Source organism: Hylobates moloch, unplaced genomic scaffold (assembly GCF_009828535.3).
Source record: "Hylobates moloch isolate HMO894 unplaced genomic scaffold, HMol_V3 SCAFFOLD_5, whole genome shotgun sequence".
Taxonomy (NCBI): Eukaryota; Metazoa; Chordata; class Mammalia; order Primates; family Hylobatidae; genus Hylobates; species Hylobates moloch.
The window spans coordinates 61,713,082-61,719,157 of NW_026652280.1; the positions used below are offsets into that span (position 1 = coordinate 61,713,082).

Consider the following 6,076-nt stretch of genomic DNA (forward strand, 5'->3'; position numbering starts at 1 on the left):
TTAAATTTTAATCAGCTGTATTTATTGTATAGCATTTGTGCATTAGATCATGTTTTCAAATCTCTGTGACAGTTTAGGTTATCTGAAATGCCAGAAGTTAATCTTACCAGATTTGGGGAGAAATAAAATAGGTTTTTGTTTTCTGTTTTATGCTATTGTGGAATCTCTTAAATAAATCAATTGTTAAAAAAAAAAAGAACTGCAATGAGATACCACCACACACCCATCAGGACGACTGAATTTTTTTAATTAATTAATTTTTTTTTTCAGCCAGTCTTGCTCTGTCACCCAGGCTGGAGTGCAATGACATGATCTTGACTCACTGCAATCTCCACCTCCCGGTTTCAAGCAATTCTTGTGCCTTAGCCTCCCAAGAAGCTGGGATTACAGGCCTGGCTAATTTTTGTATTTTTAGTAGAAACTGGGTTTTGCCACGTTGGCCAGGTTGGTCTGGAACTCCTGACCTCATGTGATCTGCCTGCCTCGGCCTCGCAAAGTGCTGGGATTACAGGTGTGAGCCACCATGCCTGGCCAGAATGGTTAAAAATTTTAAAATTGTTCAATGCCAACTGCTGGAGGTGTTACTAATGCCGATCATGCAGTGATCAACCAGCATTCAGGCACATCACTGGTTCAAATCCAAGTTGTACAACTTTTTTTTTGGACAGAAAGTAGAATTTATTGGTGAGTATTAAGAGGGGGCAGCACAGTGGAAGCCCTCATGAGTGCAGGGCCCACCACTTGTCCAGAGGGCCACGACTGGGGATATACTTGACCCCACAGCCATCTGGGATGAGCCACTTCTCAGCCACCATGTCTTCAAATTCATCAGCATTCAACTTGGTGAAGCCCTGCTTCTTTGAGATGCGGATCTTCTGGTGACCAGAGAAATTGAACTTGGCCCTGCACAGGGCCTCAGTCACATGCTCCTTGTTCTGCAGCTTGGTGCGGATGGACATGATAACTTGGCCAATGTTAACCCTGGCCACAGTGCCCTGGGGCTTTCTTTCCAAAAGCACTTCGCGTGCCTGTTTGGAGCCTACATTGGGGTAGTGAAAGGTCAGAGACATGAACACCCATCTGAAAGGCCTGTCTCCAAGGTCCCTTAGAGCAACCTATACAAGAAACAGGCTGCACACACTACCAAGAAAGCTGCTGTTTGCAGCCACTGCACATGTACAACTTCTTTTAAAAAAAAATCTTTTTATTTAAGAGATGGGATCTCCCTATGTTGCCCAGACAGGACTTGAACTCCTGGCCTCTAGCAATCCTCTTGCCTCCGCCTCCCAAGTAGCTGGCACTGTGGGTACCCAGAGTCAAACTGTAACAACTTTAGAAAACAGTTTGCTATTATCTAGAAAGTTCAACGTGCACACACACAGGGACCAGTAATTCCAATGTTAGGTACATGCCCTCTAGAAATTCTTGCCCAAGTGCCCTCAAAGACACATACAAAAATAGAGCAGCATTGCTCATAATTGCAAAGAAACAACATGAATGTCCACCAAAGGTGGAATGGATACTTAGACTGTGGTGTAATCATATAATGAAATCCTACTGATTTACATCAACATGGATGAATTTCAAAAATAAAATCTTTTTTTTTTTTTTTTTTTTTGAGGCGGAGTCTCGCTCTGTCACCCAGGCTGGAGTGCAGTGGCGCGATCTCGGCTCACTGCAAGCTCCGCCTCCCGGGTTCACGCCATTCTCCTGCCTCAGCCTCTCCGAGTAGCTGGGACTACAGGCGCCCGCCACCACGCCCGGCTAATTTTTTGTATTTTTAGTAGAGACGGGGTTTCACCGTGGTCTCGATCTCCTGACCTCGTGATCCGCCCGCCTCGGCATCCCAAAGTGCTGGGATTACAAGCGTGAGCCACCGCGCGCGGCCTCAAAAATAAAATCTTAAGCAAAGAAACATCACAAGATCAAAGCATGATTCTTATTCTATTCCAAAAATGATATACTGTTTCAAGATAAAAGCATAGGTGATAACAACTATAAAGAAAAATAAGGAAATGACAGAAATTGCAGGAAAGAGAGAGACAGTGCAATCGGAGTTGGGTGTAAGTCTGGAGCAGGGGAATGTGCTGTTTCTTGGCCTGTGTGATGGATACATAGGTGTTTGTGTGTATTATTATTTCACAATAAAAACTAAAATAAATGAAGGATAAAGGAGAATGAATTAATACATACATACATCTGTATTTTTTAAAACGTTATTGTGCTCCTATAAGCTCTGTAAATTTCCGTTCACACTTAGAAGACAAACTCAGTGTTCTTTAGAACTTTCCTATCGCACTGCAAGTAATGGTTTTTCAACAAGGCACTGCAGTTTGTTTTGTAATAAATCTTTGTAAAAGGTGAGGAAGAATAAGTTACACAAAATGGGTCAGAAGTGCAAAAAAAAACTAGTAGAAACATGAAGACTCTTCTAATAAGTCACTCACATATACATAGCCCCAAATCACTCCATTTAGGTTTGTTTGCTTTTTTATTTTATTTATTTTTTTTGAGACAGAGTCTCCCTCTGTCGCCCAGGCTGGAGTGCAGTGGCCTGATCTCAGCTCACCACAACCTCCCAGGTTCAAGTGATTCTCATGCCTCAGCCTCCAGAGTAGCTGGAATTACAGACCTGCACCACCATGCCTGGCTAATTTCGGTATCTTTAGTAGAGATAGGGCTTTGCCATGTTGGCCAGGCTGGCCTGGAACTCCTGGCCTCATGTGATCCGCCTGCCTCTCAAAGTGTTGGGATTGCAAGCGTGAGCCACCGCACCCAGCCTGTTTGCTTTCTTTGAACTGGGTGGTTATCATTCTTAGTCCTGGGCACAAAGATTCTTCCAGTTGGTCAATGGACTTTCTTATTTTCACCGGTCATGTGCTGCCAGGTCATAAAACCAGGGATCTTGAAGGCCAAGGTACGGAACCGCAGCTGCGGCAGAAATCCCCTCTGGAATCTTGTCCTGTCTGAATCCCTCGGGTCATGGGCAGTTCTTGTCAGGGACAATTCATTCCAAGATTAGGCAGGGCTGTTGTTTTACTCAGCAGGCCGACCTATCTAAGGAGACCTGCCTATAGGCACTCTGAAAATCATGATCCTGTTGGAGAACACACTGCCTTCCGTAGTTTAAAATCGGGCCGCTTAGAGAAAATGTGTTCTGTAAATTCTGTGTATGAAGGATTTAATTTATTAGCACTTGGTGATTTCGCTGATCCTTTGTAACACTAAGCCTTCATCATCCCATATTTTACATTATAACTAAACAAATAATGATAGTAACATTTTAGAAGCTACAGAGGGGAGGAGAGATTTTAAAAGGCACTCACCGAGGAAGAAATCGGCTCGCCAGCGTGTGTGAAAGCTGCTGTACAGCGAGGACCCTGAGGCCAGCCCGGAAAATTTCCTGGCGCTTCCAGGTTGCTCGGTTCAACAGCCATTGTCTTAAATTATTTTCAGAATAGCCACAAATTTGAATGGAATGTTGGAACTATTGTGAACTGTCCTTAAGAAGGTGTTCCCACGTCTGGTCTCCTTAAACCTTTCAAAAAAACACTTTAAACCCCTCCTTTCTCCTCAGTTTTTGGGTATGTGCTCTGCACAATGATCCCTGATAAGGGATGCTCCTTAAACATTAGCGTCAAAAGACACATTTTCAACAAATGTAGGTTAAAGATCTCAATTGCCCTTGCTGTGATGAGAATCGGACAGCACTTCATTCCATGAAATAGTGTAAGTGTTCTGGAGCCGAGCAGAAGGGGCTGTCTTTATAGACAAGGAAGGGCTGAAGAGAGCAGAAGCCAAGAACAAAGGCAGCATTAGTTTCAAAGCTATTTTTCTTATAAGGGGGAGACAGGGAGACAGAACAATAGAAAAATAACTGATTAGTTAATATTAGGTCAGTCTGCTTCTTTTTTCCATAAGAATTAAAGCAGGGGGAACTCCATTACCCTGCAGACTGAAGATTCACACTGGCCTGTTTGGGAAATTGGCTGTTATCTCTCTCGTGATTGCTTGGAAGGTCAAATAACAATTTAGTTTGGGTTTGGTGATGTGGAACTGTAGCATGGATGACTCCATTTTAATTTTTAGTCTGGTCTATTGGGGCCTAGCGCAGGAGCTTAGTCTGAAACAATGACCTCCCATGATTTTTTTTTCCTTTCTTTTCTTTTTTTTTTTTTTTTTTTGAGACAGGGTCTTGCTCTGTCACCCAGGCTGGAGTGCAGTGGCACAATCATGGCTCACTGCAGCCTCCACTTCCCGGGCTCAAGTGGTCCTCCCACCTCAGCCTCCCTAGTAGCTGAGACTATAGGTCGGCACCACCACACCTGAACGTAATTTTTATTATTTTTTTTTTTATTTATTTTATTTATTTTTTTTTTTTGAGACGGAGTCTAGCTCTGTCGCCCAGGCTGGAGTGCAGTGGCGCGATCTCGGCTCACTGCAAGCTCCGCCTCCCGGGTTCACACCATTCTCCTGCCTCAGCCTCTCCGAGTAGCTGGGACTACAGACGCTCGCCACCACGCCCGGCTAATTTTTTGTATTTTTAGTAGAGACGGGGTTTCACCGTGGTCTCGATCTCTTGACCTCGTGATCCACCTGCCTCGGCCTCCCAAAGTGCTGGGATTACAAGCGTGAGCCACCGCACCCGGCATCGTAATTTTTATTTAACATCAGGAAAGTGAAATCTTATTAGGGAAGTGACTCTCAGCAAAAAAGAGTGGTTGTCTCTCACACTTCACTCTTCTTTTTCCTCTTCCAATTTTCTCCTACATGAAAGTTCTTCTAATTCAATAAATTTTTGTTGACAGCACAAAGTTTTTCTGTTTTCTTTCTCCTTATTTATCTAAATGGCTTATTAATGTTGGACAAATTTTCCCCAATGTTAGAAAAATTAAGGGGAAGGTGTATGGCTTTGTAGACTATTTTCTACTCTGGTAGAAATAGAATTTCAGTGTTCTCACTAGGAGATTCTTCCATCATTAAGTAAAAATCCCCAGAAGTGATGAAATAAATGCTCAGTAATTTTAGAGCACTATGTAGTTATTAAAATTAGCAATCTAGCCAGGCATGGTGGCTCACACCTGTAATCCCAGCACTCTGGGAGGGCGATGCGGGCCGACTGCTTTAGCCCAGGAATTCGAGACCAACCTGGGCAAGGTGGTGAGACCTCATCTCTACAAAAATACAAAAATTAACTAGGTGTGGTAGCTCATGCCTATAGTTCCAGCTACTCAGGAGGCTGAGGTGGGAGGATTGCTTGAGCCTGGGAGGCAGAGGTTGCGGTGAGCTGAGATTGCACCACTGCACTATAGTCTGGGTGACAGACCCTTCTTCAAAACAAAACAAAAAAACTTTTAAAAGGAGACTACTTTTGAACCCAGGGATGGCCTAGTTTGTGACCACTAACTTCTAGGAGGACAAGAAAGCATCATCACATGTCTCAAAGAATGCAGGAAGAAAGAACAAGGACAGATTTTCCAATGTTTCCTCGTTGGAATTTCTGCCATCCCCAACCCTCCCTCACCCTCAGATAACACATCCCACTCTGGCTCCAACCTCCCCTCGAAACACAACACACACGGTACTGAGACCTTCTGTGTCAGCCCGGGAGGGAAGCGATAAAAGAAAGGCACAAACAGGGGAGTGGCAAGGAGGAGGCTGACAAGGAGGAACCCCAGGCATCTGCAGGCAATGGGCGATCAGCCATCAGCTTTAGTAACCCACTGCCCTGTGGACAAGAAACAAGAGCAGTGTGGGGGCGAAGGTAGGGCACTGTGAAGAAAATCTTCCTCATAGCTGATGTCGTCACAGTCAAATAATGACCTTCCTTTCCAAGTTGCATGGCTTCTCAACTTTTGAGGAGTTTTCTGGAATCTTCCTGTGTTCCTGTGCCCCAAAACACAGCTCTGTGTGTCTACAGCCTGGAAGCAGATGCAGCCTGAGATGGGAGTTTTTGAAATGACTCCGCAAGATTCTAAAGGAAATTCAAACCGGGAAAGTGGAATCTACAATGGAAACAAACAGTCTCTCTCCTGCTTTCAGATTGGAGTCTAAATTTAGATCACCATATAGAAGA

At 44.1% G+C, this 6,076-nt stretch overlaps 2 pseudogenes; both read right to left on the minus strand.

Moving 5' to 3' along the window:
• Nucleotides 1-719: 719 nt before the first annotated feature.
• LOC116467807 (large ribosomal subunit protein uL16-like) lies at nt 720-5,842 on the minus strand (annotated as a pseudogene).
• Nucleotides 1,088-1,182, minus strand: LOC116470052 (small nucleolar RNA SNORA70; annotated as a pseudogene).
• Nucleotides 5,843-6,076: the final 234 nt, after the last annotated feature.